Genomic DNA, 13,892 nt, shown 5'->3' on the forward strand with positions numbered 1-13,892 from the left:
GAGAAATATTGTAACACCTCGCTAAGTGAAAGAGCTAGAATTAAAAAGAGCCATTTTTGGAAAGAATGAAAAATCTGGAAATTTGTTTTAAGTTATGTTAAGTTTGAATTTTGGATCAACTTCAAACAATCATAACTCCTAGCTCATGATGATTTAGGTGTTCTACAAGATACCGTAGGAAAGATCTTTGAATTATCTTTCCAACGCCACTGAGTTTGCTCAATTTTGAGTTTGTATGAAGAAGATATGCCCATTTGAAGTCGGGGCGTTTAGATAGGGAAAGTCTAAATCGGATTTTCGAAGGGTATTATGGCCTTTTCCTTACCTAATTTATTTATTTCATTTTTAGTGAATTAATTAGAGTCAAAACTGAATTGGTTCAGTTTGCACAACTGAAATTCACTTTAGGGCGTTAGAGAGAAGAACTCAAGAGAGAAGAGAAGAGAAAAGTCAAGATTCGTCATCTTCGTAAGGAATTGATTGCGGATCTCATCAAGAATTTGATCCTACGAGGTATGTGAGACTTTCATAACGTTGGGTTCGTTCACCCACGTGCCAAAGATGTTTATTTCAGCGTGAATTCATCCTAAAAAGATTGGAAGTTTGAATGTTCTTGATGGGTGTTCTTGAATTGCTTTCGTTCTTGAATTTGGGTTGAGATTGAGGAGTTTTTGAGAGTTTAATGTCGATTATTAGAGTTACTTTGAGTTAGATTCTTGTGTATATGTTTTGGGTACCTGAATTTAAAGAGATATTGAGAAAAAGAATCAAAATTAATCGAATTAAGGTTAGAAAACAAGAAGAAAAGTTCATCAGTTTTGCTTGGGGCAATGCTGGCGCGACGTGCCCCCATTGCGCCAGGAAGGCTGGGGCGACGCGCCAGCAGTGCACCAGAATGAGCCCCAGCCTTACTGGGTCGTCTGCCCCCACCCGTTTTTCATTGTTTATCCCGTTTAAGTCCTTCTAAAGTGTACTGACACTTCCTGTTGATTCTAACTAATCTAAATGACTTCTAAACACCTAGAAATCATCCATAAACGTGAATCATAACCTTGAATCCGTAAATTCAAATTCAAGGAAAGTTAAGAGCTCAGTCTAAAAAGTTCATAGAGTCTTTTCAGGAAGTCTTTTACAAATGTTTCAAACTTGTTTTAAGACTTGAGTTTTGAGTTAAGTAAGAGTAACAAATGAAGTTCATTTCTTCAAAAAGAGCATATGAAAACTAAGTATTCCCAAAGAGTAAATGTTTTCACATTTAAACAACAGAGGAAACAATGATTTCCACTAGAGCTTTTGAGCTAGTTTTTGAGTAATTATCTCAAACCACAGAAAGTGTTTTTGTTTTTAAAACATATGAGTTGAGTATTTCGGGAGTAGTATTGAGCACCGACGTGGGGACGAGTTCATAACAACTCAATGTCTCCATAAACCATGTAGTCATCGTGGGTAGAAAGGGTCATACTTTTGAGATGATTCTTTAGTGATTTTTAGCATAGACTAGTGGATCCACTTAGTTGAGGCGTTTTATATCCCGGCAAGTTATAGGATAGTTCTGACAGCGTGGGCGAGACGATGTATCATCACATAGCTCATAGTGATGGTTGTCGGTTAGAGAAACTCCGACAAAGTTATATTACTTTATTATATATGTAGATTGAGTTGTTTTTTTATTGTTTAAAGGCTTTATATAAACTGCATCTTTATTGTTGTTTATTTCTGCATTTAGTTTAGTATCCATGAGTTGAGTAAAGTTGAGGTAAGTGTTTCTTTCAGAATTCAGTTCAAGTTTATATCATGTTTAGTTTTCCCCTCGCATTCTTGTACATTCAATGTACTGATGCCATTTGGCCTGCATCATTTTATGATGCAGATACAGGTAACCAGGATCAGCATCCAGCGACTCGTTGATCCAATTGAGCACTCAGAGTCAGTTGGTGCCTCCTTACATTCGAAGGACCCCTTTTTACTGCTTTATAGTTAGTTCATTAGGAGGTCATGGGTCTTATCCCAACGTCCATCTCAATTTTTAGAGGATTCATAGACAGTTAGTTAGTTCATTTGTCATTATCTTGTTATTGACTTATGTTCATATTTGAGTTGCCACTTTGGCTAAGTGAAATGTTTATTTGTAAAATCCTTACTATCCGGATCCGCCTGGGTTAGCCCTCCACATGGGTAATCCAACAGATCAATTCAACAATCTTTCATAACTATGCCTGGGTAATTTATCTGTGACCTTAATCTGATTGTTCATTCTATCTTCATGATAGCAACATGCACCAATTATTATAGTAACTTAGTATGCTACAGTTCAACACAAATAGTTTAGCCCATCATTTGGGCTTAATACACAAAAAGAAATAATTTAAGAAAAGTACCTTAAGAAGAACTTCCAACAGATCAACCAACTTGCAAACTTTTATTCAAAGACTTAGAAAATATTACAAAGAAATTAGTTAAGAGAGAGAGGGGGGGTGGGGTTCTAAAACCTGCCTCTAACTAAACACACTACGTCCCCTTATATAGCACTAAGGGGAATCTTTTTCAAAATAAAAATACAAAAAGATATTGGCCCACACTTTTATAATGGCCACTAATAAAGCGATAAGGCCGACATACTAACCTGGCCTTGCATTATTTTTACTAGCTGACAGTACTTTCGGATATTACTTTATAAAAGTATTTTGGCCTTATTACATGTGGCCGACAACTTTATTAAAGTATTCTATTATACCATCTGTGGGGTCTTCATTCTTTGTTTTTCCCTTTGACAGTTGTGTTGGTGCTAGAAGATTCTTCTATCTGGTGTTGGTAATTTCGTAAAAGAGCCTCGATATCGATCTTTTATAAAGATATGACACTTCACAATAAAAAATCGCATTTGTCCCATGTTGGCATTTAAAAAAAATTCCATAATCAACAAATATAAGTTTTACAAAACATCTGTCTAATAATTAAAATAAAATGGAACTACCATTTTAGAATCAAATCTAAATTTAAAAAAAAATTAAACTTTATTGAAGAATTACTTAAAATTATCGTGATATAACCATTTTAACAATAATAATTATTATAATAATAAATTTAAATTTTTATTTTTATTTGAAATCAATTATAATTATTATTGTTTCTAAGTTAATCATTATCATTATTACCAACCAATTAAAGATGTTATATATTTTAATATTTCAAATCTTACATAAGTTATATCACATTTAATTTAAAAATTATGACATTTAATATGCACAACGCACAAGCACGAATACTAGTAAAAATGAAGGACAAAGATATTACCTTTTTCGACGGAGCGAGTCGGGACAACGAGCTAGAGGACGACTTCACTCTCTAAGAATGAAGCTCCGATGAAAAGTTTCAAAAATAAACAAGACTCCTAGACTCGAAACTCTTAATTTAATATATACAAAAATCGATTTATTCTCATGAGTCCATATCACTGTATTTCTTTTTTGTTCTCAATCTCTTCCTTTTGATTATTTTCAGTAATAAACTAGTGTCCAAAAAAAATCCCCCCTCCTCTCAAACGCTAAAGGAGGGAAGCATATATAGGGAAAAAATTGGAGCAGATTAGGGGGGAAATCGGGTGGAATATTCAAAGAAAAATTTGAATTTCTTCCCTCTTTTCCAAGGCCAACAGTGAAAGAGATTTGAAAATCTTGAAAAAAGGGGAAAAGGGGGCGTGAGAGTGGCTGTTGCAGGCGAGCTTACTGCTGCAGAAAAAGGAGGACATTGAGGGTACTGTTGGCGCCGTTTAAAGCGGTTGTTGATGTAGACGGGTCGGAGTCGCTGCTTTTTTCCGAATTTGCTAGATTTCGGCTTCTGGGTTCTTCGCGCTTGGTTGAGCATTGAAGTTATGGGTTCTGCTCGATGAAAGAGACGACCACAGGGTAGAGTTGGGCGTATTGCTGCACGTATGGGTATGTACTGGATGGGTGGGTTTCTTTTTGGGAAAAATTGTATAAAATAGCTAACTATTAATTCAAATTAAATGTTATAACCACAGTTTCATTTAATTGTAATCTGTAGCAAACACTGGTCATTCGCCTCTCTCCCTAGAGAATCTGGCTCGTCACTTTCCCTGATCTCACTCGCCACTCTCCCTCGCTTGTCTCACTTTATACAAACACAAATGTATAAATTGTGTTTGTGTTTGTATAAAGCGAGAGAAAATTGTATATACAAATACATATATTTTTGTCCTATACACTTATAATTATACAAATACAGATCTTTCCCTACCAGTTCTCTTTTGCCTTTCTCTCTTTCTCGCTTTAGACAAACACAAATTACACAAATTACAATGTATAATTTGTATTATATAAAGCGAGAGAGAGATTTGATATACAAATATTTTATTTCGAGTCAATTGTATACCATTCAAATTTTATACAGATATACTAACACAATCATTGATACATATACATAGTAGTTACATATATACAATTATCTAGACGATATATATATACAATTGTTTCACTTTTATACAAACGAATGTCTGGCTGTGATTTATACAAATCTGAGGCTCCATAGCAAACATAAAATTTGTTATGCAGCACAATTATGCAAACTATAGCTATAACATACAAATATGATTTTTATATTTGTTAAACCTAAAATTTACTTTTTTTTGTTGTAACGGGCTGATATGAATGTGTCGCTGCTTGTATTATTGTATTGTTGGGTCTTTTGGTGGTGTGGGTCACCTGATGGTGGGCTGAGATTTTGTTTTGGGCCAAATTTTCTCTTGAAAATTTATCCAAGAAGTAGAACAAGAGATGAGACTATATTTGAGGGCGACTAAAGATTAAATAAAATGAATTAATATTAATTAATTAACGAGCTTCTTAATCTTAATAAAATAAAATAATTAATTTAAAAATATAAACTATTACTTAAACCAAACTAATTGACAAAACATTTAAGTAAGACTAAAATCTTCTTGAGGCGATTTTCTAATATTCATAAAATATATTAATTATATATATAATTACCTAAAACATATATATTATTTTTTTTAAAAATGATAAACTATTTAAAATAACTTGCAAACTATTTTTTTTTGAATTTTTTTAAAACTAATTATTTCAAATCGTTCGAAATTGAAAAAGCTCGAGGATTAATCTATATTGTGGAGGTCCAAAATTGGGTGTCAACAGTTATTATAATTTGGCTATCAATAATTATATAATGTTTGCGTATTTGTATTGAGAAATCAAGTTTGTTTCACATAGATGATCTAAACTTTTAACAGATGACATATATGAATATTTTCTCAAAGTTTGATGGCATATTTGAGCTTTTTCCTTTCAAAAAATGATTTAACTAAGGAAAAAGGGTCAAAAATGTCCTCAAACTATGTGAAATGATTCGTTTTTAGTTTGACTTAAAAATGTCCTTGCTATCAATACTTTGGTTCGAAAAATATCCTTATCGTCAATACTTTGGTCAAGTAATCCCCCCTATAGTTACTAAATGTGTCATAAATGCCTTTTTCTGAAGAAAAAAAAGTAATTATTTTTATAAAATACATCTTCTTCGTAATTAATTAGAATATTATTTAAAAACCCTGTTCTTGTTTTCTTTCCTTTAAAATCACTTTAACAAATAGAAATGTAGGAAATAATTTTTTTTCTTCTCAGTCTCATTTTATCAATTAAAATAAAATAACTCCATGTACCCTTTCGACAGATAATATTTGTCATATATATAAGATCATAGTAAATTCATCATTATTTTTTACTTATATAACAATAAAAAATAATTATAATAAAACAAGAAAAAAAATCTGAATTGAAGTAGGATAAACATTTGTTAATTTTAAAAAAATATTATTAGAAAAAAATATGTTAAAAAGAAAATAAATAATATAATCATTTAGAATATGAGCATTTTTTACCCATTAAATAACAATAAGGGAATTTTTTTACCAAAGTATTGACGGCAAGGACATTTTTAGACCAAATCATAAATGGAAGGCATTTTTGTTCATTTCACATGGTTTAAGGGTATTTTTTTTTTTACCCTTTTCCCTTTAATTATAATTGACTACGTGTAAAAAAATGGTTTTACAAAATAAAAAAAAATCCAATTAACAAATAATGACATTGATGAGTCTTTTCTCAAATGGAAATGACATAGATGAGTCAAACGTTAAACGAATGATATAGATGCGCTTTTTCTCAAAGTTCGATGACATATTTGAGCATTTTTTCTTATTATTATTCGGTTTCTCACTCAGTGTTCAATACCGCATCAAAATTTGATTAATTTGGATTCATGTCGTGTAGTAGGATTTTTCTCATACTCATGACTCAAATTTGAGACCTCTAAATAAGACAAAAACAATATCATCCACCAATCCTTGATGGTTGTAAAGATGAAATTAAGATCATTTTGGCCATAAAATTACACTTTTACTCTTTTGGGGGAATAATCTTCATTTTAATTAAAAAAGAGAAAAAATATCAATTAAAGGTTCAGACCCTCCCAAAAAAGTAACAAATAACAAATTTTCTTTTCTTAATTTACCTATTATTTTATTTTAGTTTGAATTTTTAAAACTTTAGAGTATTATAACAAAAAAAAGAAGGATAATAGTTAAGATCGAATAAAAAAAATAGGTAATAAATAACAAAAATATTCAACAATATTTATCTATGTACAGTATTGATTGAAAATTTGAATATGTACATTTCAAATAATTAAATTAAAAATGAATTAAATTTTCTGCATTAGATGTTTAAAATAGTTTCTCTCTATAAATTAATCGTAATATTAAAAGCACATCAATATTGCCTTTTTTCGTAACTTGACTCTCAAAAGCACTTTTTATAGAAAATTAGCCAAACACAAATTGCTTATCAAAAGCACTTTTCAAATGAATTTGCCGAACACAAATTGCTTTTCTTGAAAAACACTTTTCTGAAAAGCTATTTTAAAAAGTGCTTCTAATAATAAGCAGTTTTTAGCAGCAATGCCAAATAGGATCTAAAAATTGCTTATTTCTAGAAGCACTTTTTAAAAATGGCTTTTTAAAAAATTGAATTTGAAAAAAAAAAACAATTTGTGTTTGGCTAAGGTTTTTTAAAAAGTGCATTTTAGAGTCAAAATTCGAAAAAGGGGTAAGTATCAATTACTTTTAATATCAAGATTATTTTATAGAGAGAAACTATTTTAAATATCTATTACAAATATTTTAGTTAAAAATTTATTTTAATCAAATTACAATGTACATATTCAAATTTTCAATCAATATTATACATAAATAAATAAATTAATTAAATATTAATATAATATTAACATTATGATTTAAATATAATTAAAAATATCAAGCAAAATAAATTTAAAAATCATTCAACAAATTAAACCACTATATAGGAAAAATTCACCACAAAAATAAATTAAGTCCTTCATATTTTTAAGGGATAAGGGTTTGAAAAATACCCCAACTTTGGTCGGATTTGTTGTTGCGATACTAAACTTTCATGAGGACCTATTACCTCCCTAGACTAATTAATATCGTATTTTAAACATATATATTTGCCCACGTGGACATAAAAAATAATGCAACATTATAAATAGTAATGTGTCCACGTGGGTACATATATACCTTTAAAATACACTATTAAATAGTTCACGGGGTAAAAAATACGGTATTAAATAGTCTAGGGAGTTAATAGGTCCTCATGAAAGTTTAGTATCGCAACAACAAATCCGACCAAAGTTGGGGTATTTTTCAGACCCTTATCCCTATTTTTAATCCTACAAAGATATTGTTGTTACCTTTATTTCTAATTCTATAAAATAAAAAATTAAATAATAGATAAATAATAAAATATAAAATAATAATATATAAACATAAAAAAATATATAAATTTATTACATAAAAAAAAAATTCTTAAATGAAATTTAACCAAACTTATAAGATATGCTAATTAATTAATAAGGATATATTAGTAAATACGTATATATTGAAGGGATATTTTAGTCTTCATAAAAATAATTTTCTCCGACATCTATGAACTCGACATTGATTATCATGGTTGAGTTTAAAGTGTTTGAGGGGATTCAAAATTTGTTTGTCATATGTTCAAATCCTAGTAGTGACATTCTAATAAAAAAAATTCAAATACCCTTTAGAGTTAAACAATGAGAGCTTTTAATCGTGAGTAGAGAATGGAAATTAAACTCTACGACACTTTTAATCGTGAGTAGAGAATGGAAATTAAACTCTACGACACTGTTGCTCCTCAGTATCTCAGTGATAGAACGGTCTATTGTTTAAAGACTTTTTGATAGCTAAAGTGATGAAAAAAGTAAACAATCCTAGCATAAACAGCGTTTACATAGTAATTTTTTTTCAAAAAAGAACTTCTTGTTCTATTTCCTTCAAAACTTTCTTGAGATCAATTACAAGTATACATAAAGTATGTACAATTTGACATTAGTACAACCAAAAATGATTAGAACTAAATTACTTGCTCAACAAAATCACAGATGTTAAGAGACGATTAGTATGAGTAGCATAGAAAAATGTAGCTCCAAAACTTGCTGCCTTTCTGTATTCGGGCTTTGCTAAATTGGTTCTAGATGGTGGTGCATTGTCTCCCCTTTCCCTTACCTCCCGAGCCTCTCTATTTTGCACGGATGTGGAGACGTTTGAGGGTTTAAACGATGACAAAAAAAAATAGTTTTGAATCTCGAACATAGCTTACTTATTCACCATTAGGAGAAAGAACAAATGATTCATTGTCTTCTTCAGAACTGGAAGGAGCAGACGTTCCATTTGAAATTTCATCTGCATCAGTGGAGAACAACGAGGAGTCCTCCGAATGTGTGGCTGAATTCATAAGGGACATAGAGGACTCACTGCTAGAACTAGATGAGGCGGAAGATTCATTTGAAATTCCTTCTCTAGAAGAAGTAAACAATGTGGATTCATCCGAATCTGTGTCTCCATTTCGAGAGGAATCAGCTGAACCTTCTCCAGAAGAAATCGAAAAACCATTAGATGATTCATCTGAATCGGACTCAACAGCCAACCACGAGGCACTAAACTCGAGATGTTGGGACAAAAGCTGTGTATTACCATACGATACAGGGGAAACATTAACAAGAAGCTCTTCCCCGTTCCACATTAGCAAGCAATTACCCTTCACGTTTCTGGCATAGCCATCTGATCCAATGCTTTTGAATGTCATTTCTGAAATGTGAGAAGCAGAGAAACCAAAACATCTGATGATTTGATCATCATTGATTAGCACAGAGGATTTATCAAAAACAATCGCGATTGAAACACAGTTCTCATCACAAGTATCCTTTAACGTACGGATTGCATTCCGGTCCTCAACATCCTCAATGGTTGTGTAAAGCAATTTTTTGGAACAACGGGGGACATTACCAGCGCGGAGCGCGGGGAGTTATAGTTACCCTGCGCTGATGTCCCCTTTGGTCATTCAAATTAGTAACTTTCACAGCAACGTTGATTTCACAAACCTCATCTGCTATATTATTCAACTTCGCCCTGCTTTCCTTGCCAGTCTCAACAAGAATAGCACCCTTATCCCCCATTTCCGTTTGTTCAATTGGCCTCGAGGGACTAGTACTCCCTGAGGAGCGAGCAAAGTACTTTATAGGAGAAAATGGTGTGATTTCACTTCTTCCTTCACGATTTTCTTCTGAACTCATATGCGATATTGACTCATGAGCTTGGACAACACCTTGTCTTTCTTCAGGGAACGAGGTTGGTGATGATAAATTAGAAACTGGGACATGGACTTGAGTTGGACCGGAGTTGTAAGACCTTGTCCGTTGATTGAGCTGACGACAAGTCTTTCGAATGTGTCCAAATCCACCACAACGATAGCATTGTTGTGCTCGTGAATAAGTCAATCCAACTAGTGGACCATCAACTATTTGAACGTGCAATGGAAGATTTGAACAACATTTTGAATTGATCAACTGAAACCAAAATCGAGGAGGTTTACCTTTCGAAGTATCAACCATTAAGACCGGACAACCCAAAGGCTCGCAAACAGCAATCGCAAGTTTAAACCGCGATATCTATGAAATACTCAACGGGGAGACCTTCTAACCGGGCTTCCACAAAGTCTCCAGCACAAAGAAATGGCACTTTTCCGAATTGGAAGTTAGGCAGCCATTTATAAACCTCTATGAAATATTGATCCGAAATCTGCCAAGTGCTTCTCTGAGTAGCTCGATCATAATCACGTTGGCTCGAGAACTTGGCAGAGTACCTACAGCAACATAATGCAAATTTATCGATTTGATTGTTTTCCAAAGAAAAGTCAAACAATAACATACTCGGTGTAATTCTACCAGTGAGATCTGACAGAGGATAAGTGTAAGAAGACCTTACGCCTAACACGAGAAGGTAGAGAGACTGTTTTCGAAAGACCCACGGCTCAAAAATTATATAACAAATCTCAACTCTACACATTGATTCTGTTATTCATTTGCCCCTTGGACTAATAGAAGAAACATTTGGAGGGCAATACACACAAGGACCCAAATATATATGTAGATAATTTTCAAAAATAAAATCGGATTTTTTTTTTTGAAACATTGTTTGGACATAAATTGTTATAGTTTTTGGGAATTCGAAAATCTCCAAGAAAACTGTTTTCACAATTTCCATATCAATTCACTCACAAAAATTCAAAAGATAATTTCAATTTGTATTTATATTCAAACACAACTCTTATTATCAAATATTATTTTCAACTTGAAAATAAAGTATTAATTTATTTATTTTCAAAATTTTAACAATTTTTATGTCCAAATGCCCACTTAATTATTTTGCAGATCCAGAGTATTCTAACCCATGAATTAACAACCAACAAATTTGAAGATCATCAGATCTGAGTTGGGCGTTTGGCCATGAAATTTTATCATTTTTTTCAGGAGTTAGAAATCCGAAAAACACTTTGACCATAAAATTCCGGAATTCAACTTGATATCAACACGTACAAATTCAAGATCATCAGACCTGAGTTGAAACAATGTTGAACTCCGAATTTTTCAAAATTTCGAAAAACACTAACAAACTGTATTCACTTCAAATTACTCGTAAAACTTCAAAAACAATTTCAATATGCTCATGGCAAAAGACAGTTCAAAAATCATTTTTCACTTAAAAAACAAATATAACTTTTTCATATACTCACAATTTTTATTATCGAACGCGGATAATGGATTGGGTAAAACCAAATGACTCGTGTCTACATAATTTCTGTGTTTGACACTCCACGTGATGTTCCTTCTATTAGGCTAAGGGTCAAATTTGTCCAATTGCATAACAACATCGTTATTCACCTCGAAACAGAGATATTTTTAAGATATTACTATTTTTAAAAGAATAAATACGATCTTTTTTTGTATGTTGATTGATTTGGATCAATTAACTTTTACCTGCAATGACCATGTTCACACACTTCAACACGATCGTTGAGTTTAAAGAAGCCATGAAGATCAGAGCCGAGCTGAAAACTTCCCAATTTTCTTCCAAACAGTTGAATGAAAACAGTAAGCTCAGCACTTGCATGAACTTTAGTTATTTCATCATCACTGTACTCAAGAATTAGTGTTGGTGGTGGAACAATATTATTATTAGAGTTTTTGACAGAGTCAACTGCCATGATATATATGAAAATTAAAGTAGATTTTTTTTTAGAAAGTTTAGGATTTATGGTGTAGACTTTTATAGGGTGGATAGGGTGGGGAGGGGGGGGGGGAAGTGAAATATTAGTGGGTGCGGGAAGAAGTAAAATCTTTTATGTCAGAATTATGCAGATATTAGTAATGAGTGGGGTGGGGTGAGGGGTAGCAGGTAAGGGCAGGGGCAGGGGCAGGGGAAGCGAAATATCTTATGTGTGGAAAAAAGTGAACTCTTTTCATCTTTTTCGGTTATTTGGTAGTCAATTAGAATTACGTAGATAGTAATAATATAATGGTTAGTTATGAAATAAATATACATTAATTTATGGATGAATTAGTTAGATAAGGATTAGTTATTCATTCATAAAATATTACTCTCGAAATGAACTAATAACTCAGCTATAGATTAATATATCCTAATTGAAACCCTAAATATCTCACTAATAATATATTTAATCTCTTTGGTCCTTGCACCATAGTTTAATTTATGCAATAGTTTGTCTGGATACAGAATTTGTGAAATAAGAGAAGACTTTTATATATTTTCAAACTACTCTTAAAATAAATGATCTTTTTCAATAAATAGAACACCTTTTGAGTTTATAGCATTTTTAGTTTTTCTAGAAGTTTTTGTTTTGGTGGAGGTCTGCCTAGTTTTTTCCTTCTTTTTGTCAACATGTGTTTGTTACCCAAAAAAATAAAATAGTATGGTATTCGGTATGTTTTTAGATAAGTTTTTTTAGATAAATATTAAATGCCTTGTCAAATATCGTAATCTAAAAGTTATTGGTTTTAATATAATTAATGACGAATTAAAATTTGAAGCTTAACAGTTTTAAATATCATATAAAAGACGAATGATTTTTATGTGATATATTTAAATTTTTTAGGTAAAATACAGTAGTACTTTGCATTTTATTATTTGGCCTTCTAGATAGACAGTAAAATTATCATGATAGAGTCATGTTCGGTAGTAGTTTAGTTTTTATGTATTAATTAAACTTAGTACACCAACTATATATGGCGTTTGGTTATTAGTTATGAGGAAAATTTGTGAATAAGTTATCTTGAGATTAATAATTAATCACTACGTAGTTATTAACGAATCCTAGTTCTGATCCTAAAATATTTTGCTATACATATTTAATCTCGAACCGATTAAATGTGTGTTTTTGCTCGATACCCCATATGAAATAAGTAGTTTGCTAGGTTTAGACTTTAGATTAACATGTTGCTCTATCTTCAAAAAATATTTAATAAATAGACTTGATAATTATATTTTGTATTTTTTTTAAAAATGGAAATGAAAAGAGTTATTAAGGCTGAGAGAGTTTTTAAAAAAATTAGACAAGAAATTGTTAGGGATTAAAGAGCAAAACTCTCCCCAAATATGTATTACTATATTATTTTGTGATTTTTTCTTTTTCCAGAGAAGGTACGAAAGGCAAGGGAAATCCCAAATTGACAAGAACTACAAACATAAGAAATCAAAAATCAAAAAGATTAAAAAAAGAATGCCAATATTTTTAAACTACTAATATGAAAATTATTTATAATTATAGTTTATATAATTTAAATTTCAATAAAATATTAGTATCACATAAAGTTCAATCTTGACTTTCTAGTCTACAATATAAAGTTCACACCCACTATACAATGAATAGTCTACCATGAATAATTATTATAATATTTGTTAGAGATTTGGATAAAATAATACTTTCTTATTCGTTCAATAATAGTTATTCCACTATATTAAAAAATAGTTGTTCAATTTAAAAAATTAAAAGATAATTTACCTTTTGTGTCTATTTTACTCTTGCTATTAAAATACTATTTATCATCTAACATATTTCTCAAAAAATTAAATTTAATAAAGTCAAAGGATAATATAGTAATATTACCCCTATTATTTATTGTTCCTTAAGGGTTGTATCATGTTAATACTAGATAACTATTGTTAAATTAAGGGCAAATCACATAAATCCCACTAGTTTAGGTCTTAATTATTAAGATTCCCAATAGTATCAAATATTACTTCCTCTACCATATTTTATGATTAGGATACATGAGTCTGAATCCATGATATACATGTATCTGTCGAATTTTAAAATTGAGATACAAAATTTATTTATTTAAATTAATTGGTTGTAACTTATTTCCTTAATTAGAGGAGTAATTGAGGATTTTCAAAATACATA

This window comes from Solanum verrucosum, unplaced genomic scaffold (assembly GCF_900185275.1).
Source record: "Solanum verrucosum unplaced genomic scaffold, falcon-dt-bn FXZP01000156.1, whole genome shotgun sequence".
NCBI classification, from domain to species: domain Eukaryota; kingdom Viridiplantae; phylum Streptophyta; class Magnoliopsida; order Solanales; family Solanaceae; genus Solanum; species Solanum verrucosum.